This window comes from Maniola hyperantus, chromosome 15 (genome assembly GCF_902806685.2).
Source record: "Maniola hyperantus chromosome 15, iAphHyp1.2, whole genome shotgun sequence".
Lineage (NCBI taxonomy): Eukaryota > Metazoa > Arthropoda > Insecta > Lepidoptera > Nymphalidae > Maniola > Maniola hyperantus.
Genome location: NC_048550.1, coordinates 4,928,840 through 4,956,304, shown reverse-complemented (window position 1 = coordinate 4,956,304; position 27,465 = coordinate 4,928,840). Strand labels below are relative to the sequence as shown.

The window sequence follows — 27,465 nt, the reverse complement described above, 5'->3', positions numbered from 1 at the left end:
GACATCAGTTTGTCTTCGGAACCGGCTTGTTCCGCTATAGTATCAGGCATCGTGGCGAGACAGCAACCGCGTGGCACTACCTAAAACACAGACCTTTGTGCGCCCTGTAGAGCCGTTTCTCTTGTACACGATCTCTAAACTAAACTAATTGACAGGTCTAAATCTAGTGCCATCCTTTTCCGCAAGCAACTTTATGAAAGGGATAGCAATAGATTTAGACGTGTCATTTTAGTTTAGTTTAGAGATTGTGTACAACGGAGTTAGCCACAATGGCCCCGATTTTCTAGTCTCTCTCTAAACTAAATTTAGACTATCTGCATCCTTTTCTTTTTACTAATGCTAAAAAAGGAACGGAACATGACTTTCACATTTAAAGACTCTAAATGCACTCTAGTGCACAATACAAATTTAAACAGTAGGTTCGCGACTGCGCGCTAAAATCACGGGTTTTACCATCTAAAAATTAATTTAGAACTGTCAAACTGTGTCTGTCCTTTTCATATATATATATTATATTTTTTTTTTTTTTTTTTTTAAAATAACATTAGCCATGTTAAATGACTAATATTCCCCTTTCCTCTCCAATTAAGCGTCAAGCTTGTGCTAGGAGTAGGTACGACAATAGTGCAACGGGCGGGGTTTGAACCGTCGACCTTTCGGTTTTCAGTCCACTCCTTTACCGGTTGAGCTATTGAGGCACTACATTTGTAAGAAGAGCATGCGAATACTCTAAAATTAGGTTGTGCTCAGAATCAGTGCCAATGATTGCTTGCGGCTTTTACGATGCTTAGTCGATGCAAAACCTGCGAGAAAGCCCTGTCCCACTGATTGTGCTTAACAGAGCTAAATAGACATAATATTCTACCCACTTACTTACTTACAAGGAGTTATAACATAAAGCACGTCAAAGCGCAACGTCTTTAATATGGACAACTCCAATACGCGATTTGTGAATGCCTTCATACAGTTCCATGTATTACAACTTTTAGAAGTAGCCTTGGATAAGTTGCAATCGCGCATCACCGCTGTGTGCATGTCCAAGCCTTAAATATTGGCGGCTTGGTTTCGGTTCGTCGGAAATCAATGCAGTTCATTAGAAACCGCAAGGGATTTTCCTGTACCTACATCCTTAAATGTAGGTAGTAGGTACCTGATAACTACTGGCGTCAATGTAGTCTGTTTTAAATATTAATAAGTAAGAGGCTATTGTACTAACTCCCACAGCTGGATAAATGGTAACGTATATCCTCAAATCTTCGAATTCTGATGATTCATATGCAGTTGTATTCTTCTAGTTATGTAGATACATACGTATTATATACCTATGTGACTGCCTCGTTGGTCTAGTGGTTAACATGTTCAACTGCGAATGTCCTGGGTTTGATTTCCGGGTCGAATCAAAAACGTATGGGCGACGACGTATTGGGCTTTCCTATTAAGAAGTTCTCAGTACTACTAGAGTTAGGAAGTCAACGGTGTTTAAACCCCGTGCCTTGCAGAACACGGCAAGCCGTCGTCGGTCTTTCACCTGATCTCTCTCCGATTGTGTAGAATTTCCGTCCCACCGAGCTGGAACTCTTTCTATGCAATCTATCCCTATAGTACAGGTTGCCTGGAAGAGATCACCAAGTGATAAGGCTGCATTTACACCCTTATATTTTGTACTCGTAAATATATTCGTAATTTTAAGGTAGTTCTGTGTAATAAAGAATTTTTTTTTACTTACTACCTATGTTATTTTTGTCAAGTATTGTAGAGAAATCCACTAAAAAGAGTTAATAACTTTTTGTAACAAACGATCAGAAGTCTAGACGTAATACCTACTGAATTCACTAGCTTTTAGTTGATATAAAAGTTCACGATCGGCTGGAAATTGATATGTAGTTGTAAACGGATTTTTATTACTTACTTGCGAAGAGTGTATTATTTTTCTATTGAAACCAGTTAGGTAAGTACGGGTACTTACGGTATTCAAGATAATAAAAAACTTTATTTTAATTTATACCTAACTAAGCTTATACTCGCGATTTCGTCCGCGTGGACTACATAAATTTCAAACCCCTATTTCACCCCCTTAGGGGTTGAATTTTCAAAAATCCTTTCTTAGCGGATGCCTACATCGTAATAGCTATCTGCATGCCAAATTTCAGCCCGATCTGTCCCGTAGTTTGAGCTATGCGTTGATAGATCAATCAGTCAGTCAGTCAGTCACCTTTTCCTTTTATATATTAAGATTAAAAAAGTGTTTGTGCTTAGGTCTAAAAGGTTGGTCAAGTTTAGGAAAACTACTATCTACTCGTAGTTATTTTCAGGGTTTCGTAGTGAAACAAAAAAGGAACCTTTATAGTTAGTCCGTCTGTTCGTCTGTCAAACCATTTTAAAAATAAACTAAAATAGGTAAAATAAGATCTTAAGATCTGTAAGTTATATTTCGGAAAAAATAATTCAGGACACCTCAGCTCCTGAACATGAAACGCGTAAATCGAAAAAAGAATTTTGTTTATCCTTTCGAGGGACCCATAGGTATAGTATTTATAATGGAAATAATAATAAATAAATACCTAGGTATTTTAAAATTATTATGAGGTTTTTTTAGACAGTTTATGCTGTTTGGAAAAGTTCAGAAAACCCTAATCTCCATTCAAATAGGGGATTACAGCAGCCGGCAAAGATATTGTACATCGACCTTTAGAATGACATTTCGGCTTTGTAGAGCGTTGTCTCTGTCACTCATACCTATGTGACGTTTTGTCGGTCTCAATGACAGAGACATCGCTCTACGAATCCACTATCTCTTTCTAACGATTATTTCGATGTACAATATTTTCTGCCGTGTACTGTAACAATAATAATTAGTTTAATTACATTATCCTAATAAGTTTGTGGTGAGAACTGGGATGCAGCCAGCCTCGTCACAGATTTTATGAGTGCTTGTTGCTTTGTTTCACCTTTGGCAGCTGGCGATATTGCGCCTTATGATGGCTTTTAATTAAGGTAGAAATAAGGTTTGACGAAGTGAAGTTTGAGAATAAAAAATAGTGTTTTATTATTCTTTGCAAATAACCAACAAGTTAATTAAAATAAATTGATTTTTACACTAAAAGTGGTGATAGCCTATGGTTAAGACTTAATCGGTCTCTTATTCGAGGGGCCCGTGGTTCGATCCCGGGCACGCACTTCTCGCTACCATTTGCTTTAGTGATGATAAACTACTTATCTTGTGAGATATCACTACCCCTATTATAAATGTGAGAGTGTGTTTATTTGTTGGTTTGTTGGTTTGTCCTTCAATCACGTCGCAACGGAGCAACGGATCGACGTGATTTTTTTGCATGGGTATAGTTTAAGACCTGGAAAGGGACAAAGGCTAATTTTTATCCCGGAAAATCAAACAGTTCCCACGGGATTTTTAAAAGTCTAAATCCACGCGTACGAAGTCGCGGCCATCAGCTAGTAGGTAAGTGAATAAAAGCTAAAGAAAAATGTTAAATTCTTCGACTAAATCCATAATATATACTTAGTAAGAATTTTAGAGTGGAGAGCGCCTATATTGCCCTGAAAGGTGCTTAACAATGCCCTAAATGGAGATAATCCGTTTTTATGCACATACTGAAAAGGTAAACGAAAATTTCAGTTCACAAGTTTAAAATCACAGGATTTAACAAACGATTTCGGCAATGTAAATAGGTTTAATCGTTCGTCTCACGGGTTTGTAAAGTTTAATTAGATACGCGTTTCATGGCAGCCAACGCCAATGCCAAGCGATGCCACTGAGATTGTTATCGGCTTCAAGGAACGGCGTCAAAGGCGGTTAAACATACATTTTGACGCCTGGCCTGTGCACTTAATTGCATTTTCACGGATAAAGAGGATAATTCATGTTTATTAAGACATTAATGAGAAAACGCGCTATTCAGTTAAGAGATGACGGACTAGGTCTAAAATTATAAATTTTTCGAACTGCAAAAGTTATGTTTCAACCGCTTCAGTGATTTTGTGGAATCCATTTTTTTTATAATCTAAAAGTACTAGATAAAAGTTTCCAATAGTATACAATCGCAGCTAATACTTATCTATCTACAGTATCTACGTACACAGACGCTTTTAAAATAATCCTTTATCTTGCTTCTTTTGCACTCGATAAGTCATCGAAGTCTGTTAATTAATACCGATAGATACCATTTAAGTCTTACAATGAAAGTGCATTGCATTACAAAGCACGGTAAGGCTCTGGAATACGTCGCAGTGCGCATACGCAATTTATTGAGCGTGAGAATGCTGTTAAAACACATTATCTGATTTCTTATTAAACTATGGCGAAGGATAGTTTTTACCTGACTGGAGGTGGTCTTTGTTATATAGGTGCACGCGCATCGTCTAGCGGTCACTGTGGCTAATAATTATGTCGTACACATTATCTAAACTAAAATGACAGGTTTAAATGTATTGCTATCCCTTTTATAATACTACCTGAGGAAAAGGATAGCACTAGATTTAGATTTGTCATTATACTTAGTTTAGTCTGGTTTAGTATACATTCGTGAGTTTAGTTTATATCAAGAGTAGTATTTTCCTTGGTTTATAGAATATATAATATGAATTATGCTTTATTAATAAATATTTCGTTGGTATACTGCCTAGCTTATTCCCTACGGATCACGAGTCCCGGTTTCAAGTCCCGGTCGGGCCAAAAAACTATTGTATATTCCTATCAGGAAATTTTCAGTAGCAGTCTAGAGTTGGGAAGTTTCTCGTTCTTCGTACACTAAATCGATTGTATTCGTGTTTTAGCAATAGATAGATATAGTCTAATCTACGCACTCGGTAAGGATAACTCTGTCTTCCAAGCAGAGTGTGTGGGCATTATGACCGCAGCTATATCCATGACCAATCGACAGGTAACAAACTTTAAGATTAACATTAACTCTGATAGCCAAGCTGCTCTCAAAGCCTTGGCTAGATTCTCGACGACCTCCCAACTTATACAAGACTGCCACAAGGCTCTGCAAACTCTCGCCATGTCAAATGACATCACCCTAAGGTGGGTCAAAGGACATGATGGAGACCAGGGAAACGAGGCGGCAGACGCACTAGCACGAAAGGCTACGACACTGAAGGTGACAGGACCAGAACCTATCGTTCCCATACCCTTCAGTGAGTATAAAACCTGGTTGCATGAACTAACACTAAAAGAACATTCGAAACTATGGGCTAACACAACAGACTGCAAGCAAGCAAAAGAGGCTTTCCCCAACATAGACAAACGACAAACTAACATACTACTCCGCCTGGACAGAGGTAAACTTAGGAAGGTGGTGGGACTCATAACAGGGCATAGCCCACTAAACAAACACCTTTTCGTTATAGGTGTCACCGACAGTCCTCTGTGCAGGGCCTGCATGGAGGTCGATGAAACACCGACGCACGTACTCCTGGAGTGCACGGGCGTAGCAGATCAACGCGAGCGCCATTTAGGATCCCCGACCTCACTCCATGAAGCTCTCGGCAACCTGGGCGGTCTATTTGGCTTCTGGAGCGAGCTTGGATGGCTGGAGTGAAGACTTCGGCGGGGAGGGGCAATGCACGCACAACAGACGGAAACGTTTAAGTGCGGAAACCAGCCCAGAGCGAAGAAGAAGAAGAAGATAGTCTAATCTATTAATATAATATTTAAAACCAGACTTGTGAAACTAGGGCGTGAAACCTAGTCAGGCATAAAGTAAGTATTATTTAAGAGATTCAAGTGTACGCCAAGTAAATTCTAGACACGATGAATACATAAACTTATTGGCAACGAAATAGGAAAAAATGGAAGTTTATTTTTATTTACAAAAACAGCCAATTTTTAAAATCAAATCTAAATTCTTATTACTATTCGACTCTATCTTAAATATTTTCACCAAACACAAAATAAAATAGAAAATAAACGAAATTAAAATCTTTGCAGATGTGTAGCCTGGGTACACCATACCTATAATTCCAAGACGTTGCTGGAATAAGTATCATAAAGAAATCACAAGCGAAAATTCAGTCTCTACTTATCTCAGACTTAAATTTTCGCTAGTAAAAATGAAATTGCAGAGATCCCGTAAAATTTACAATTTAAGTTGAAAATCTTGGAAGCTCTCATAGAGTTTCAAGCCAAGGTGAAAAGGCTTGCTCGAAGCTCGAACGCTATGACATGGCCTTAAGAACGGAGCCGAGGCACTAAGTTTTGGTTATTGCCTCTGTGTAAACACTAATATTGCCTTTTCATGGCAAAAGTTTGCTTTAACGCTGGGTTATTTTAAATATTGAATCAGGTTTTCTACGGGGATTGTGAGATTTTGACTTCATTCGTGATTTTTTATTAATGTGAATTCAGGCAAGAAAATTCTTGAGTGGGAACTGGGAATTCATAAAAGCTCATAACTGCACTGATGTTTACGTTCGGTATAACTTTTCAAAAAACGTTACAAGAAATCCGTACTAATACTATGAATCAGAAAGTGTGTTTGTCTGTCTGTTTGTTACCTTTTCACGCCCCATAAGTTTAACCGATTTTGATGAAAGTACAAAGATACTTGCATCCCAACTCCCAGAGACAAACATAGGCTAAGTACTTGTTATCCGGGGAAAGTTCTCACGGGACTCTTTACCGGTTTTGGATGACATTTGATAAAAAGACATATGCTACTTTTATCCCGGAAAATAAAAGAGTTCCCTAAAGATTTTTAAGCATGATCCACACGGGTGTATTCGCGGGTATCATCTAGTAGAAAATAAAAAGATTTCCACATATTTTACGGCTATAGTACGTCAAACACACCCTACATTTCTCGTCAGGGTTAAATATTAATTCGTTGTTTCCTGTTTCTCTCGCTGTTAATAAAGTGACAAAGCTCGCCATTTGCTAGCATTTTATAGGTGCCGTTTGGTTACCATTACTTTATTTTAATGCAGTCTTATCGAGCAATGTCGTAAACTTTACAACTCCAGATATAAAATTTAACACTTTATAACTTAATTTATTTAATGTAGTCCAGTTCGGAACGCCGGTCATTGATAAAAGAGTTTGGTAGACACATTGATTTATTACACTCAACGTTTCCTAAAGGTGCCAACCACCGAGGATTAAGGTATTTATTTCTTTGTCGAATAAATCTTGAAAAAAACCGGAAGTGACTGAAGCATTTTATAAAAGACTAGCTTATGCCCGCGTCTTCGTCTGCGTGGACTAAACAAATTTCAAACCCCTGTTTTACTCCTTTAGGGATTGAATTTTCAAAAATCATTTTTAGCGCATGTATTGTCTTCGTCATAAGAGCTATCTGCATGCCTCAGCCCGATCCCTCCAGAAGTTTGTGCGAGGCGTTCCCTCCCCGATTGCCATCTTGACCTGTTGCGGACTAAACCTATCTTGTTTGGAAATAAAGTTAGGTAGCAACATATTTGTTAGAAGTCTTTTTCAAGTTCCAGACTAAAATTCTTTTCTTTTATATGATAATTTTTATGAAGGTAAATTGATTATATCTATCTCATTTCTATTTTGTGACCACGTGTAAAATTACGTTTTGTACGTGCCGCACTTTAATACAAAGAAGATATTGGGGAAAATATAGATATAGGTACCTATCTATGATTGAAAATATTTGAAGTCCGTTTTGAATGCAAACCTAGAATGGCAGTTGTATAGACGAAATCCATACAACTGCCATTTCATATGCCTCTAATTGACTTCTTATACGAGCTTCGAACACGTTTGGCGGTACGGCTTTTGTCGGTAGAGAAGTAACTTGTCGTGGCAGCGACCTTCTTTTCATAATTATATAATAAGGAGATGTTGCCCGCGACTTCGTCCGCCTTTATTATGGGTTTTCAAAATCCCGTGGGAATTCTTTGATTTTCCGGGATAAAAATTGCAAGGGGTAGCTTGCGTCCCCAGCTACCTCAAGCTACCTCTGTACAAAATTGCGTATAAATAAGTAACACAGATACCTATATTCTTCCCCGGGATGTTACCTAACTCTGTACCAAATTTCATCTAAATCGGTTAAGCTGTTGAGCCGTGAAAAGCTAGCAGACAGACAGACACACTTTCGTATTTATAATATTAGTATGGAAGTATAGACTAATAAGTAGATTAAAAAACAAAGTATGTAAGAGAAGGCATGCGGTTGAAGCAATCATGCCTTGTGGAAAGTAATGACGCGGTCTTAGTTGGAGCATGCTTGCCTATTTTTAATACTATCGTTAAATTTGTATTATCTCTAGGTATATCAAACTCAATTTGATATCACAAACTTATTAGCAGGTATGTTACGCTAAAGAAGTGTTCATAACAGCTGTTGTAGACTACCTTTATACGCTGTGACATCCTGGATTTTTATTTTTACTCAGTCCAGGGCTGCACTTGCTGGTATCCGGTTTCTACTCCAAAACACGTCAGCCCCAGCAGCTATCGGTTCTGAGGAGACGGCCTGCCCACTGCCATTTCCTAATTCGTTGAGCTATGTACCTAGATTGTTCCGGAAATTGTTAGCTACTGAATAAATACAATCTGTTTTTCAGTCTGTATTTCACAGTCTGATTGTTGTACAATCTGTTCTAACTTCAATACTCTTTGCTGAAAATCATTGGCCACCTATGTGTAGTTCTTTTTTAAATATTTATTAAAAAGGAAATATGTCACACTTTGGTTTGCAACAATGGACGTCTCGCGGGAAGATTTTCGTGCTACCTCCCGCAAGATACATTTTTTAAGTGTTTTGAAAGCTGGTTCACCCGAATGCATAAGTGCATTGGGGTTGGAAGGATTTTTCTTTGAACAGCCCACAAATTAACTGTTTTCAAAAATCCCACTCGAGCTAAGCCAGGGTGGATCAGCTTGTTATAGAAAAATGCAGTAAACGTGATTTAACCTTTGAAATTACGCTTTACGGCTTCATCGTTATTTTCCTATTTTGTATTATTCTATGCGAATGACGGCAAAAAATGAATCAACGTCGCCAGCTGCGGTTCTTGTTATGACGCTTATGGCAAACGAGACTAGTCAACTCCCGACATGGTGTAATTGTATAGACTACAGACATAGCTGTAGAGGAAAATTCATTTTTTATTGCTTCGTATAATCTGTCATCATGCACATACATCTTTACATACTCGAGTAACTTAATTTTAGGAAATCAATTATATATCCATTTATCATTCTGCTACTAGTCATTGCTAGTAGCAGAATGATACTATTAGTTATAGGTACTTAGACTTTCATTGTCTTCAGGAACCATAATCTTTTATTAGATACGTATCACGTTTAGATGCAATTGTCTTAAATGTTACATCCGTCGAGTGTCTATGCTGATTCTTAAACAAAGAATTGCGTCCAACAGTTAAGTATTTATGTTGCGAAGTATGGAATTACGCTACCATTTAATGAATTAACTCCTGGATCACATCTCAAATGTCTGTGGCACGCAACGTCTTAAATGCTTTGTGCGTCTACTGTTTATTTCTTAAGTGGTCATATCATATGTTGCGCTGAGAGAAAAAGTCCTACACTTTACTCAGGTTACCTAATTTTAAAAGTAGAAAACAATGCCTAACAGGTGATGACGGCAGCCTTTCTAAAACAGCTTAACTATACAAGTTGTACATACTTAATACTCGTAAAAAAACTAAAGGACGGGCGTTACATTGAGAAGCGCTCTTGCCCGTCGTATGAAGTATGCCATGCTTCATAAATCATAGTTCCTTGTACATATAAAGATGCATTTACATAATATTCGCACGAGTGGCAAGACGTGAGCTATCTGTTCCCATATTTGTCTCCAGTCTCACCTTGCAATCTCACAGTGCTTGGTGAAATTATGCGCGACGTGTCGATCAAATTAGGTACGGCAAATGGCGGACGGGTCGCGATGGCGAAAATATAAATGCACGGCAAACAAATTGCGAACGCACATATTTTATGTGAAGTCCTATCGTGCAGTAGTCGCGATAAATGGAAGGAGACTGTGAAGTAGGCGGACCCACCAAAGGGTTGTAGTGACGCAGTATGATATTGTTAATTGGTATGGATAAATTCTTTATCTAAATAGCTGACTGACTGATGGACTGACCGATCTATCAACGCACAGCTCTAAACTTCTCCTTCTTTCCACGCACATGTAAACTGTGGAACCAACTTCAAAAAAAACTACTGGACGAATCGGGCTGAAATTTGCCATGCAGATAGCTATTATGGTGCAGACATCCGCTAAGAAACGATTTTTGAAAATTCAACCACTAAGGGCGTAAAATAGGGGCTTAAAATTTGTGTAGTCCATACGGACGAAGACGCGGGCATAAGCTAGTCCTTTATAAAATGCTTCAGTCACTTCCGGTTTTTTTCAAGATTTATTGCACTATAAAGAACATAGTAAAAATACCAAGCGGCGGCAGCCTTATTTCTGTAACCAATTACTTAGCATGCAAACTTTGTGAGTAGTCAGTTATGTTGTATGCTCAAAATTGGACTGCATAGTTTGAAAGTTACTGCACATAAAACCGCATCTATTTGATGTTGCATTAAAGTATTAAAATATGACTCGCAGATTTTAATGTAATCCACAAAATTTTAATACAATTTTGTAACCAACGTAATTTCCCATGAGACCTCAATTCAAATTAGGCTGTGATAGCGTATACTCCATCACCGATATTATATCTGATCCATTCAAATTGGCGAATAGTGAGCGCTATAGTCTTATAAGTGGGAGGTCTAGGGTTCGATTTCCGACAGGATCAACTTGGGAATTCATTACGCTGGCCATACAAGTTTACCGTCAAGTTTGTGGTGAACTTGAAGCGACGTCTAGTCAACTGGAAGCCATACACCGTAAAGTATGCATGACATCATGCACACTGACACTGAAATCGCAGTGCACAAAAAATACCTTGATACTACGAGGAAAAAAACCTGAGCGTTTTTAGTTTTGCAATAGTAAGTAATAGGGCAATATTTTTAAAGAAAGTTTCAAATATTCCCATTTATTTAGGTACCCGGTAGGCTTAATTTCCCTAGGGTCGGCTTCCAAATCATGCTTCGTTATATCCTCTATGAGTTTTTGCGTTTTATCTTTTACTATTTGCCGTATAAAATAAACGAATAGGATAAACTAAAACGTCTCAGTGGTCTCATGACGAACTTTAAAATATTTTGCAGGTAAAAGTTTAATTTTGAAACATTGGATAGATACATAAAACAAAACCAGTAGGTAAGTACTCCTTATAGTGCAGCACTTGCTATATTGGGTTCCGTGACTTTATTTTCTACGAGTAGAGACTACAAATAGTGATACCTATAACTTCATCGACGTGGATTTATATTTTTAATAATCCCATGAGAACTCTTTGAATTTCAGGCATAAAAAGTAGCCTATGCCTTGCCCGTGATGCAAGCTATCTCTATATAGGCACATCAAAATCAGTTTTGTCAGGCAAAACAAACACACCGTTGCATTGATTAGTATGGATGTGAGTCGATACAATATACTCGAACTAATTAGAGGTAACAGATAGACACACTTTCGCATTCACTGAAAGAAATGTTTTGTATACAGTTACAAAAACTTTGGTTACTGTTTACACAAAAAAAGTGACTTGCAAACTATGTTTTACTAGCTACAAAACTGACTTTTGCTATTTGAGTTGAGGTACTAGTCGCTAAAGTTATTTTGTTGAAGTTAATTGAACGGTTTTACTGTTTTTAAGCAACCAGTTTATGAACGCATAACACTCCATCTTCTTGTTAAGTACTTTTCGATTTTGTATCTTTTAAGCAACCTGCGCCCTACTGGTACCTTTACTGTGCGTTTGTTATTAACAAGTCGATATGTTGTTAATATGTTAAATGTTATGTATCAATTTAACAAAGTGTTTACCTACTGGTAGCCTAATGGTGTGCATTTGGTTATAAAACACTTTGTCAACGGATTACTATTTTTTATTGTTACTGATATGTGAACAGTGTGATTGTTATTAAGATATCTTGGTGTGTTAGTAGTTACCAAACTGTTTAGTAATATGTAACTAAATTAGTTGAGTAATGGTAGGGAACTGTTCAGTTATAAATAAGAAACCTAGTTGAGTAATGGTATTATGGTTAATGAAATCTAGCTTATAGTATTTACATACTTATTTTTTTGCAGTAGATGTAATTTGCAAGCTAAAATGTAAACCTATACCAATATTGTGTCTGTTTGTTCAAAAACCAACAAACCCATCGGTACATTTACATTTCAGCAACAAACTACTTACATCTGTTACAAAAAAATAAGAATAAAGATACTATTACAAGCTAGATTTCATGAACCGTACCATTACTCTACTAGGTTTGTTACTTATTAGTAATAAGTTATAACTACACAGTTTGGTTAATTAATATTGGCTAAAGTTACTGATTTGAAATAAAATTATACATTACTTTCTACTTATTTATTTTTCGTCTCACATACATAGGTAGGTACGAGTATACTTAATCAAAATTGACAATCTCAATATCAAAATTAAAAATACAAACCTATAAAACTTACAGATGAAACATAAACATAGCTTTTACTATGAGACGATTTTCCAGAATTAAAAAGGGCTGTTTCATACGTTTTCCAATGAGCAGTGGCTTCTTGTATGAAATATCTATTTTTTATCCTGGAGGATGGTTAGACCCGCTTCAGTATTATTTATAACATAGCTTCGAAATAGCATTTTACCTTAATTATTAATCAGTTATTTGAGTTACAGTCATAAAAACAAGTATACAAAAATTTAATAATATTATGATGTCATTTGTATACATTCAAAAATAACTCTATCATTAACAAAAATATTTTTAATCATCATAAATGAAATTACACAAGCTTTTTTAAGTAGGAAGGTATCTTCACTTGTAATTTGACAGCAATTATATAATATTATGCATTATTCATTAAATATGTTTTCATTAAATTGGCATTAAACAAATAAAAATTCAACCTTACTAAAGAAACTACCTACCTGCAAAACTTATTTATACATACACATTCTGTATCTGTTCTGTTTCTGGAGCTCCAAATCATCTGAAGTATGGTTTTGTTGTAGTTGCTTTTTCTATATTTTCATCCACAGGACAGGACACTGAAAAAATTAAACAAAGAATTAATTTATTTAGAGAAGGACGACTACACCAGAGAGCTAAATCTACACTCGCACATGCTAAGAAGATTGTACTTACATCACTTTGCTGGTCTGACGGAAAAGCATCTGTTAGCATATTTTTAACTGTGGATAGTTGTTTTATCAGTTTCGCTGTGTCCAATCATAGGTATCAGTTCCTTTGTTGTCCTCGGCCAACATTAACAATGTTTCAAAGTCAATGCCATGTTCTAGAATATAATTGTAAACATAATTCAGAAATAATGATTAAATGCTGATACACACTAAGTACCTACATACCTACATACCACTAAGTACCTACATAAAAAACACGCAACACTGTACATATCAAACCATTTAAAACGGGCGGGACAAATATAATATCACTTGTATTAAAAATGCGAAAGTATGGATATTTATTAGTTCCACATTCCACTATCACGCCTAGGTACACTAAAATTTCGATGAAATTGGGCACACAGACAGTTTATAAACCGTCCTTTATTATACCCTACTATGATTTATGCACCTACTTTGAAGGTCTAGATCTAGATATTCCAACAATCAGGATCAGGGTGTCGATAAAGGGGCAGCCCACGACGACGGGACTATTTTAAGTTAAATTTTTGTATGGGCAGAAAAAAGCATGATGCAACCACCATACAACTACCTATTACCTACTTTGAATATACTTACTACCAGCGTACATACCTTTAAATTTCGGAATGTACATCTCGAGGCCCCACGACTTTAAATAATCTTCTATGATAATATCATAGAAGATTGATATTGTCAGGCTCAGCCAGCTTTGTGCCTTCGTCAGACACTGCCGCCTCCGCGAAGTCGCTCATGTTCTTAAATATTCGGCCAGGCGCTGTACGGTACAACTTTTTTACGAAAACCATTAGGCACCTGTTGTAGAAACCGTACCGCACCGTAGAAACAATAGTGTAAACACTAATTACGAGGCACTCCTTTTGCTGACTCCAAATAAACACACTCACTGATCACTGAATAAAATTGAAACAGGACAACGTACAGGCTAAAATATCAAAGAAAGTTTGATTGTTATTTTTGAAATTGTTAGATTATTTGTAATTAAAGTTTGACTATATTAATACAGCATTTAGTACGTTTGTTATCAGTAAAATAAATAGGGTATCACCTGTAAAACCTTTGTAGATAATAAATAAAGTAACATGTTATTATCAAATTTATTAAGTTTTTTAATGTCTACAAAAGTTTGGTAATTCACTAAATGTACACGTTTTGTAAAATATGATCAAATATTAAATAAATAATAAGCAAATAGTTATGTTATGTATTAGACATCGGTTTTGTTGCTATAGAAAAACTAATTTGTTTACGTTGTTTCAGTTACTAGTAACCAAACGTTTTGTAACTTATTAACCTACTACATTAACCCAACTGCCTTTGAGAACACACACTAAACTAGTTATGTAATAAATAGTCAAAGTTTATTTATTAACGACTAAAGTTTGTTTAAAATTTAAGCAACAAAACTAGTTTGGTTGATTCTTTTTTTCAGTGTTTATAATATTAGTATGGATATGAGGTTGATCAAACGTTTCATTACCTATATTATCCAATTTTCACAGGCTATATTTTTAGTAGCATTCATCAAAAACAAATTATCATATCAATACAAACCATGCCATAAAAGAAACCATGCGAATCTCGGTATCTAAAATCTGAATAGGAAACTGAAATGTTGATGTGCCAAAACGCAATCTGGTTAATATTCTATTCCGGCATACCTGGCTACTTTCCAACCTATGTGAGAGTCAAAAGGATCTTCAAACGTTTAGGCCGTATGTTAAGGAAACAGTTTTCCTTCTAATGATCTAGGTATATTACCAGTGATTTTGGTATCTCATTAGCGTTACTATAACGAATAACACAGGAACGTATATAATATAATAACTAATAAGTAAATCACTACATATAATATTATTACAAATGTAAAAGTTTGTTTGTTAGTTGGTCGACGTGATTTTTGCATGGGTATACTTAAAAACTAGGAGAGCTACATAGACTACTTTTTATAATGGAAAATAAACGGTTCGTGCGGGATTATATGCCATTTTTCACGCCTTTTTTCTCAACCACGCAGCAACAGATCAACGGATCCAAGTAATTTTACGCATAGATAGATGTAGTTTAACTTTAAAGACCTCTAAAGAGACATAGACCACTTTTTACCTCGGAAAAACAAATAGTTTCCAACCCAAGGGATTTTTAAAATCCTAAATCCACGCGGTAGTCGCTGGCATCATCTAGTGCTAAATATAAATAGTAGCGATTTACCCAAATCTGATCAAACATTTCCTTCAAAAGCAAGCCATGCTTTCAACTCTTGGTTCAGTAAATAAGCTGGTCATTAACTAGTATTTAATGACCCGACTTGCTCGCTGAATCTAAAAATACAGTCAGGTTTAAAAGCTATTCTGTGGACTTAACTGGCTACAGACCTTTTTACTTTAGCAGGAACAAACCAAATATGGCCGTAGAACCGAGGGAAATGACATCCCAGAGGCGTGCCTACAGGGTTTTTACGATGCCATAGATTAAATGGATAGGACAGAATCCTTTCAACCTGTCCATTAACTCAGTAGGTAGTAACGCGCATTGATCTTATAACGTTTTGTTTAACCATTAGGTACTTTCAATTACAGGGTGCCGAAATTTCTGTAGCGAACATGAATTGGGTTGGTTGGTTGGTCTTTTATAAACAAGTTAGCACCTGGACATCGCGTTACTTGCATTTGATTGATTGTATATGATGTATTTATGTCTTTTAACGAGATGATGGAAAATATTCATATTCAAGGAGTCGTCTAGATAAAGAGGTGCCTGACACTATGTCCGCGTGGATTTAGTTTTCTTATAAATACCATAGAAAGCCAATGTTATCCCGGAATAAAACTTACATATTATATGTGTAAACCTACGGCATGGTCTATCTTTTTGCTAAATTTCATTCAAATACGTTAATACTTTACATACATTAACTTCACAAACTTAACCGTGTTTGGCTATTGATTTTAAAATCGGCATTACTTTTTTCGGCAATAACATTTGAGAATAAGTAAAGTTCACACCAGTTTATGTTTGGAGAACTTAAAGAGCTTTTTACTGTATCTTTTATTTGTACGTAATATGTACGTACTGAGAAGTTCACGTATGAATCGGCTCACGTAACAGTGTGACGAAATTCTTGGCACTTGAGACCACGTGGCCGGGTGCAAACAACCATCAGTCAGTGAACCTACTCTTCAGTCTCGTCGGATGTTGCACTCCGAATCTCTATAGGTACTAGTAAGTCGTCGCCAGTCTTAGATTTGATTAGTATCGTACACGTATCGTAGAATTCACAAAATCATTGTCTATGAAAAAAGTTGCAAGTATAGAACTCTAGACATACTTTTTTCTTTTTAATCTTTTGATATCTTGCTTCCATATTGGGCATGGAACTAGGAATCTGCTTAGCTTATTAATTAGGTTATCGGTAATATTGCGACGTCTGCTTTTTAATTTTTTTTTTTGCCGATATCAGGTCTGTATGAGATTTGATATTCATGTACATTTCATGTAGACGTGCTTGAGAGATGCATGATTTTTATTATTTAGATTGATATTGAAAGGACAATTGTAGAAACTTAATTTAATAAAGCTTAATCTAATCGTGTGCAATAACATTGACCGTATAGACCTACGAAGAAATAGAATAATAATTGATTTAAACAATATAATACGTAGAGGAAAAATCGTCTTTCTTTACTATGCCTGGACAGATATAAATTTAATTAACGAGATTAAGGGCCGGTTGTTTCAAACCATTGGTCTTCGTAAGATACGTTCGTTAAAATTTAACAGACGTAGACGAACTTTAACATCTGTTAATTTAAGTGCGTTGCTTCATTGTACAAAAAACTGTTCGTCATTGTTATTTTGGTTGCGAAACTGACCCTAAAAATTAACTTACTTCTCCGTATCCTTTTTTTATTTCATTTTAAGTATATTAAATTATATACATAGTTATTAATATTGCTACTTCGCATTTTAAACACTTTTTCTTTCTTACAAATTCTCTTTCATCTTCAAAAAAACTACCATTAAAAGCTTTGAATTAAATTGATTCCATTATAATTTGTAAATAAAATATTCCGTTTGTAAGAAGTATGAAGTTACGAACTGATTTGACGATCACCAATGGCGCCAGCACTGGTTAACGTAAACGTAACATTTTAACGAACGTTAGCGCTAATAGATGCTGAATCAACGCTTTTTCTTTACTTACGTTCGTTAGCGCCATATTTAAAGGTTACGTGTCCGTCAAAGTTTGTTGAAACAACCAGCCCTAATAGTTTGATTAGGTATATTTCAAATCTATTATCTTCACATACGTACAAAAAAAGATTCCCACGAATTGAGAACCTCCTCCTTTTGTAAAAGTCAGTTAAAAAGCTCTTATAACGCTATTTCTTAGAGAACAATAGGGAGAGGATCAGACAGTAGAGATCGCTTACCTTTAAAGGGTGTCGGATAATCCAGTCAATAAAGCTATCGAAATTACCTGAGTAAAGTCACTAAAGAAATAAAAGATTCGTACTCGTAAGCACTCATAAGTGCTGTGTGGGAATCGTCTGAGTATACATAGTAAACATTTCACAGCTTCCAAGATAGTAAAGACCAGACTGTTACCGACGCGCGACGTCGAGAAAAACACATTTAAATTAGCACCGCATCATTTCACTTTAAATTGCTGAACAAAGAATGTTCTCTGAATCTCGTTTAGAACGCTCGAGCTAGGAAAGACCAGATAAGTGCGAGTCGAACTCGCGTAGAGAGGGTTCCGTAGTCCGTACGACGAATGTGTAAAAATATAAATGCACAATATTTAAAGTTTCACCATTTAATTTATTTATTTTAAAGTAGTTAAAGAACTTCTGTTTTTTCAAAAAAAATTGGATTTTAATCTATTTTCTGGAATAACTTTAAAATCATTTATTTTGAGATTTAAAATATATACAAGTTGAGAGTCAAGGCCTTTCATTTAATTGTCCACTTACCAAATTTCAACTTAGTCCAGTAGATTTGGATCGAAATGGCTGTGACAGACAGACAGACAAACTAGTGCTCCTATAAAGTTTTTTCGTTCAGACATACGGAACCCTAAAAATAATTCTGTACCTACCCAGTTTACCGATAAATTAATTGAACCATAAGATAAATGGTTCCACGTTAATTTCGAATAGATAACGACTGGGCGAAATTTCTGTTTTGTATTTTGTGACGAAGAAGCCTTTGAACAGCTATTTACCCCCTTAGGGGTTGAATTATTAAAAATCCTTTCATAGCGTATGTCTACGTCATAATATGCATGTCAAATTTAAGCCCGATCCGTCCAGTAGTTTGAGGTGTGCGTTGATAGATCAGTCAGTCAGTCAGCCACCTTTTCATTTTATGTATTAAGACGAAGGTCTGGCTAGTGGCTCGCGCTGACTCTTGTCCAGTCGGTAGGTAGGTAGCTAGGTAGAGAGATTGCATCTCGGACGCATAACTTTTTGTCTCAGAAAATCGAAAAATTCGCACGGTATTAAAAAAAAGTGGAATTCATCTTACTAAAACCTACCTACCTACTGCTTCTTTTACAGCTTTTTACGTTTTATTCCATTATATCCGTTGTTCCAGTAAAAATAAGTAACTGTAGATCCAGTTACTTATTTTTACTGGAACAACGTCTACCGAGCGGCTGGTTGTCTATTGACTACCCACGTTCCTGTAGCCCGACTCCGATCTCGACGTTTGCGAAAAAAAACCATTTTACGATAAAATAAACCTTGAAACATGATTGGCTTTTCTTATCATTATGTCTCCACACGCATGTAAATTTATGTGTGCTTTGTATTAAAGTTACTGTTTGTTAATGCAATATTTATATGAATGAACGCTAATTAAGGGTACTTATGATTATAATACAAATATTATAAGCTATCTGACAGTGCTCGTTAGTATTGTCCGTTATTCATAGCTTGCAGTGGTGCAAAGTGGGAAACTAAATTCGGATGGCTTAAAATATTCTCTCGGCAGATGCTAAGGCTAGCAAATTCCTCAAAGGATATTTGTCTATGTCTACCGACATGTTTGCTTCTACTAGATTGATAGATTGGAGGAGGCTTTCGGCAAGGAACATACGGATAGCTGAACCGATTAACCAACTGTGTGAATCTAAGATTTAGGTCGTATTTCTAAAATGTATTGCACATTGCCCAAAACTACCCAATTATTTATTTAAAATGCCTTCTAATATAGAGTAGCAGTAGGATGGTGATAGCCTAGTAGTAAAGACGTCTGCCTTATATGCGGGAGGTCGGGGGTTGCATCCCAGGCACGCATTTCTAAAGTTCGGAGCTATGTGCGTTTAAGCACTTAAACATCACTTACTTTTAATTTCTTAAAATGCACAACGATGAAGGAAAATATCGTGAGGAAACCTGCTGGTTGATTTCGGAAAACCTGCATCAATCATTATTACAATCTCCATTGTTGTGATTGGCTGAATTTAGGTATTCTTGTTGCAAAAATGCGTTGTAGCCAATAATGAGCGAGTGTTTGCCAATCAGAGGTGATTACAATCGTGACATCGATGTAGTTGTCACTCTACCGCAATCGATCAGCTGCACGCCTGAGAGATGTACTCAAAGGTGTGTGAAGTTTGACAATCCGAACTGGGTCAGTGTGGCAGACTATGGCCTAAACCCTTCTCATTCTGAGAGGAGGAGACCTTTGTTTTGGAGCGGGCTGGCTATGGGTTGACTATGATAATGAATTAAGAGAGTATTTATTACTCTCCCAAGTCCCACTCTATATTTTACTTGTAGATAAAAACTGTCTGTCTAGTGATCAGTATGATGATTTTGCTGATGAACGAAATAGGTCACGGAACTATTTGCATACATCAAAGCGGTAGGTATAAACAAAATGAGTCAATGACCGCGACGCCTTCGCATATCGTAATTCGACGTCAGCAAGGTCATTTCGAATAGGAAGATCGCGAATCGAACAGAGTATGATTTAGCGTGTTTTTGAACTTAAATAAGAATGATATGAATTATTGGTCCCATACTATATTCAGTTTATACCGATAGGTATTCATAAATCATATCTATAGAAAATTCCATTCGAAATACACATGCATCATCTGTTTATTATTCTTTTGGTACGGCAGAATGGTAGGTATTTTTTTTAGGGGTTAGGTACCGCAAGGGTGCCAACCGGACCCTATTACGAAGCCTCCACTATCCGTCCGTCTGACAGTCTGTCAGTAGGCTGTATGTCATGAACCTAATAGGTAGATAGTTTTAGTTAGGAAAAATGTATATTTACCGCTATATAAACAAAAAAAAAAACAAAATGGCCACCATGCAAATCTATACTAATATTATAAATGCGAAAGTTTGTGTGTCTGTCTGTCTGCTGTCTTTTCACGGCCCAACAGTTTAACCGATTTTGATGGAATGAGGTACAGAGTTAGCTTACATCCCGGAGAAGGACCTAGGACCAAGGATATTTCCTAATAAATCGATTACAACTTTTTATGCCGGAAAATAAAAGAGTTTCCATGGGATTTTAAAAAACCTAAATTTACGCGGACGAAGGCGCGGGAATCATCTACTTATTTAAAAATAAATAAAAAGTACATAGTCAGCTTTTATTTAAATAGTGTTAAACAAAGTCTCAACCCGCCTTTGTCTGTGTATTTGCTTAAAAATTCTGAACTGGTGACTAAATTTCAATGTTTCTTCGAAATACATAGCAAAATATGCTGGATTATCAGATTTCCGTTGACCCTACATAACAAAGATATTGTCTTTATATCATTTACCGCTTGTCTGATGTAGACAGAAGTCTATTATGCTAGAAAGGTATAAAAGATAAATTTTAATCTGGGTTTACCTCTAATATTAATTAACAGTAAAGATTAACCAAGATTAGAGTTTACTGGCTTGCGTCTAGTCCACGAACTGCATTTATCTGAGGCTATTAATTATCTGGACTTTGCGAGGGAATTGTTATAAATTGAAGTAGTCCTTGGACGTTATTAGCGTCCCTTTCTGTTGGCAAGCGTGATTAATCATTGTGGACATATACAGACGGACAAGCCAATTCGGGTTAACGAAAAGTTCAGTGACTTGAAAAGCGGTATAAATGCCCCATACAGCGATGCATATTGCTTGATGAATTAATATAATTAGATAGGAGACATGTTCATTAAAAAGGACGTGTGAGATTTAGGACAGCCGATATGCGCCAGAGATAAGACGACTTTTCATAAATTGCCATTAGCAATTGCATGCAGAGATTTTAATCATTTTTCAGGAGCTGATATTCCTTCTTAGCTAAGTCGCCGTCCGTCCGTTCGACAAGCAGCAAGAATTCTTGACTTCAATTCAATTTTAGGTAATAAAGCTAATTTAGGAGTTTTACAGTTTTCATAATTGATTTAGATCTGATATATTTTCTCTGGACAAAATTTATTTGATTTTGTGTTTAGTTAGCTTTATTGCACACACGTACACAGTAAAGCTACATAAGATACAGAGTAGTGCAAAACAGTCTTATTGCTAAAGCAATCTTACAGATAGATTCAGTTAATTACAGTTAATCCGTTAGTTCAGTTAAACTTTGCTACTATTTTTGGTTTTATAAGAAATGCGAGAAGATTATGCAATGCCATTTATTTTAAAAGAAAGTTTCGCTAAAATAGTTCATTTTCATTTTTTATTCAGGGTTCAAAATTTTTCAAGAGTACGAACAACTTAGACACTTGCCCTTTTCATTAGCCGTCTGGAACAGTCAGTGTTTCCAAGAAAGCTGAAACTTTCGTTGAAACAATTACGGCCAGCTATCGGTGCAAAAAGAATATTTAGTAAATTGGAGAACACCATTTATGAAAGAACTAACGATTATTTTTTCAAGCACGTGTTCAAACTATGAGTTTACATGTGAATTGTTAAACATGTGAATGTTTGACAGGTCGTCGTATGCATTGATGACGGACCCACGTTGTATGTGACGAACCTCATAACTTGTTTTATTGAATTTTTGGTCTTACTGCTAAAAAGTTTTTTTTAAGTTTCAAGATTTGATGAACTGTTAAACACTCTACTCTTACCAAATTATATGACAACGCAAACGCAGTTAAGTATAACATAAGACAGAGTTTTCAACACGTATTTATGTATATGCTTCGTCAGTGTAAACTCACGGTAGCTAATGGAATCAAGTATAGAGAGTTGAGTTCACAAATAGCAAGACAAAAATTTTTAACGAAATTATTTCATAACGTTATACTTTATTCCTTTCAGTCCATAATGTTTCTCAGTTTAAAGCCTAATCAAACACAGAATATCTGAGTTTGCCTTTATTCACACGGGAGATTACATTCCAGATTTAGCCTATTGTTATAGTTTAGTACCATCTGCAGCGTCTATCATAGTTTTGATAGTAAAAATTTAATGATGCCCCGTCTGGCATTTGGATACTTATATAAAGGTACTTAAGGTGTATATTTGTTCAGTGAAGGATGTCCCGAGGAAGTGCTGTAGGCGTCCTTTGATTAAAGAGGTCGTGTGAGTCAGACTTCAGAGCGACGTCCCGGCGCCTATCGTTTTTGCAAGCATTTCTATACTTCTTGCCGACTCACTCCCATTTATTACTCCCATATATCAGATTCAAACAATTTTCACTTTCTGTTAGTGTGGAAAGCTAATTCTTATCAATATTTATGCACACCTGTCTTGTTTCTTTTAGATGTTTAGATTACTTAGTAGTTGAATTTATTCTTTATCCTTTGGTTTTATGTTTGTTTGTTGCATATTGTTACCTGTCGTTGTTTCATTTAACTGAATACAAATTTTTGAATACACACTGGTATTTAAAAAAAACTGAAATATTTAAACACCTACTTATCATAATCTTATGTTTGGCCACTCTATATACCACCCTTTGTGCGCAAAAGATTATGAAATTATTGGGTGGGTAAATTGTTACGACATTTCGATGTTAGTATACTTAAGTCATCTTTGCTCACCAAAGGAGATGGGCGAGGGAAGGCTGCGAAATATCTTTCCGAATAAGATTTAATTAATTTATTCCCTCTGGAGTTATGACGCGTGTTGCCGCATTTATTATGCAGATTAAGCGAAATTTACTTGACTAACGCGCGAGGCCTCGCCTCTGTATAATTTCACAGTTTCAACTTAAATTACTTTGTTATAATTGCTTATTAAACAGACCTAAATATTCTCTTAATCGCTCGTTTTGTGCTCCCACTTTATCAGAGGTATTTATGTAGATAAAGGTCTCTCATTTAGATTTTGTTGATAGTAATCATAAATTGACGGTTCTGAGTGACAAGTGAAATGTACTGGATACGACTCCCGGCAGGGTCAATTTAGGAATGTATCTAAATATATAAAAGGAAAATATATAAAAAAAAAATTGACTGATCGACTGACTGACTGATCTATTAACGCACAGCTCAAACTACTGGACGGATCGGGCTGAATTTTGGCATGAGATAGCTATTACGACGTAGGCATCTATTTCACTCCCTTAGGAGTTGGATTTTGTTTTGGTTTGAAATATGTGTAGTCCACGCGGACGAAGTCACGAGCATAAGCTAGTAATTTATAGCTGGGTTCAGGGTGGGAGGCTTTGGCCGCGGATTCTTACCACCATACCGGCAAAGACGTATCTACATGGTAGGTACCAAGATGTCTGTGGTACCAAGCGATGAAGCGTTATATTACGATACCACGTAGCGGAAGCATTAAATAATAAATTATTTATAAAAAAGTATTAAGTCATTATAGTCGATAGTAATTAATAAAAAATATATAAACAGTTACTAGGTGTCGACTACTTCGTTGGCGTGGATTCTTTTTTTTTTAATTCCGTGGGGACTCTTTGATATTCCGGGATAATTCCGCAATTGAAGGACAAACCATCAAAGAAACACACTTTCACATTTATAAAATGGGTAGTGATGAATGGAACAATTGTGTTTACTAGCTGTTTACAACTAAGCGCTATCAAACATGCAGGAATCCTCCACAAATATAAATGCATTAATATTCCATCGAGCTTCGTTCTCATCATTGCATGTTTTTCCTGAAACTAATTAGTAATAAGTAATTACAAATACTCAGACTGAACATATTAAATTATTCGCAGAATATTATATCATAAATCCAAATATATAAAAGGAAAAAGGTGGCTGACTGATTGACTGACTGATCTATCAAGTATCAACGCACAGCTCACTGGATGGATCGGGCTGAAATTTAGCACACAGATAGCTATTATGACGTAGGCATCCGCTAAGAAATAATTTTCAAAAATTCAACCCCTAAGGGGGTGAAATAGGGGTTTGAAATTTGTGTAGTCCACGCGGACGAAGTCGCGAGCATAAGCTAGTTTAAAATTAGAATAATTATTGATAAGGTAGGTATCTTCGGGTAATTTTATCATTTTGTCCTGGAATTTGTAACAAAACTTTTGCTGGTGAGTGGTAATGAACTGAATTTTAGAGTTGAGACACGCGTTTATATTTATTTTCCTTCTATTTAATTTTGTAGCGTGCTTTTATTAAAATAAATCCATGCTACTAGCCTGCATATTCTTCTTCTTTCATCCATACTAATACTATAAATCGAAAGTGCCTTGTCTGTTTGTCTGACAACTTTTAGCGGATTAACTGCTTGACCGATCTTAACGAAATCTGGTATAGAGACAACTTTCACCTGGAGGCGGACCGGGACATAGAATATTATTTATCCATTTTTTATCCCGAAGTTATAATTACACACGCGGATGAAATTGTGAGTTACTTGCAATTTAAGAAATATCTTTATTAGGTTATGTATTTATTTTTTAGACGATAAAAATGTATCATTATCTCTCATGAGTTTTCTCAGACGCTTAGATGAAATTGTTTTTATTTTATTTTAGAACTTATATTTAGCAACCTATTCGTCTACCAGACGTCTGTCCTGTCATTCATTGTTAAGTAAGGTATACTCTTACTTCAAAATTGTTCACTGAACAGCTGCTACCTTCCACTATACTGAACTAATCAAATATTTACAAGTACATACTTTCGAGCAACTTAAAGTTAAAACTTACCTAGGTAAGTACTCAATACTTTGCACTATACCAATAAGGTTATTGGTATGAATAATCTAGTGCATAATTAAAGAGGTTTTTTTACACGACTACCCATAAAAAGAGTGTAATGTTTTCAGGGTGTTTGTATGTATGTTTCTTTATGCTATCATAACTTCTAAATGCCTGAACCGATTTGGATGTAAGTATAGGGTATCGTTATAACGTTACATCATACCGAGTGACAACTGACAACAGTTATGAATTTTTTGAAAAAAAAAAATACAATATGGCGGCTGATGCAATTTCAAATGAGAAATAATCTTTTAGTTCTTTTTTGGCAGTCAAGTCATGTTTTTAATTACACTTATTACTTTTATACATTTGATGCGACTCTTACGCTTCTTACATGTCATCTTGTGGTAAACGATCTTGGGTCAAGCAGCACTTCTTCTGGGTGAAAAGCAAAGTGTTTACTCGGTCTAACATGTTATTATGTGTCACTTGCAGAAAAATTGTATAAAAATGAGGATATTGTAAATATGTATGTAATACTCGTGAAAATGTATGTCAAATAATAAAGGAAGTAATTACTTTCTTAAAAGCTTGAGCCATGTGTCGATATTACATCCTCAAATAAAAACCAAAATGCATTTCTCGAAGTGGTAAAATTGTTATTACGTAATGAACCTGAATAAATCAATACGTCTTCATTTATTGGAGCATTAGCGTAAAAAACTTCACGAAAGTGCTCATTGTTCATTTACCACGTGTCCTTTATGGTCCATCGTCGAAATGCTGTTACTGTTGCACACGTAGACTGACGCCATCGTTCTATAGAATGAGACCGACCTAAAGCCATACGGCCACACCTGCGCGTTATGAACACAGAATGCGGGATCCGATATGAAGCGTCCATGACGCGAATCTATATTATTTGTACACCTACTCGACTGTTGTAGTCTCATAGGTCACCGCCCAAGATATTAAATGGCGCCCATTTAATATCTTGGGAGGTGACCGACATGCTGCTGACGTTCCCGCTTCGTAGTGCTTTAGATGTTGGTTTGGATAATACTTTACCGCTACAGCAGCTTCTGCCGAGCGAATTGATCAAGTGATCAATTTGAACATGCAAACATATCGATGAATGCGTAAATTGTCACTTAATTAATTATTTTAGTCTTATTTTGTGGTTAAACGACTTGGATTAATTCTAGGAAACTAGTAAATAACGAGACTTTTTCAGTGATGTGTCGCTATTTCGTCTAGTTTTACGGATCCTCCTACCTGCTTACAATCCATATAAAAGAATTATACTTTTTTCTCTGTATTGCGTCATAGGGCTCATTTAATGCCATGTTAATGTGCACGTAGGCTTACGATCTGAGGATCTGAAATTTTAGCAGAAGTTTTGTATGTCACAAACGCACGCTGGCCACCAGGGTTGAGCCACCATATAGGTGCTAAAAGGCATACAATAAATTTTACAGCTACGTCAAAACCATACGCAAATCTTTCACTAAAGCACCACCAAATGGTCACTTTAGTATAATTTACAGTGAGCATAATTCTTTTGAACTTTTCTGTTGTCATTGCAGCGTACCGGGGCGCCGCGCTGCGCCGATGCAAATGGATACGCATGCAAAATTTATCACGCCACGCACTCGGAATGTACAAAGTGCATTAAAATAATTGTATAAGGGAAGTCACACCAGCGTAGTAAGCGGTTTTCATGTCGACGTTCTATCACAGCAGCTTTTCAACGCTATAGGCAGAGAGATGTTACATTACTAAAGGCAGTGATGCTCCGCAAAGTGGCTTATAACTGACTTGTGTACGAGGGTGAGTCGTGCTATTTTTCAATCAGTAAACTAGCCCCGAGCCTGCCTGTCAATAACATCGCTATATTTATCACTTATAGTATGTTATGATATTGTAAACTAAAAAGTTTTTTTTAAAAATCAGAATAGGCTTGTGCTTCATGCTAATTATGAGCAGTTTTAAAATCAATGATATGGTCTAGGCTGAAACGCACTTGCCTATTCACTGAGAAGATATCTGTTCACTCTTGTCTTGAAGTATAAACCCAAGTTATACGTAACAGGAAACACGCTAAAAGGA

At 36.1% G+C, this 27,465-nt stretch overlaps 1 protein-coding gene and 1 long non-coding RNA gene across 3 annotated transcripts in view; both read right to left on the bottom strand.

Annotated features, from left to right (window-relative positions):
- Positions 1–27,465, bottom strand: part of LOC117988653 (matrix metalloproteinase-2-like) — a 260,902-nt gene that overhangs the window by 181,374 nt on the left and 52,063 nt on the right. The window lies entirely within an intron of this gene.
- Positions 12,396–14,695, bottom strand: LOC138403315 (uncharacterized). Its single transcript, XR_011237598.1, has 3 exons — positions 13,861–14,695; positions 13,229–13,379; positions 12,396–13,131 (listed from the first exon to the last, which is right to left on the bottom strand). It is a non-coding gene; the product is annotated as an uncharacterized lncRNA (long non-coding RNA).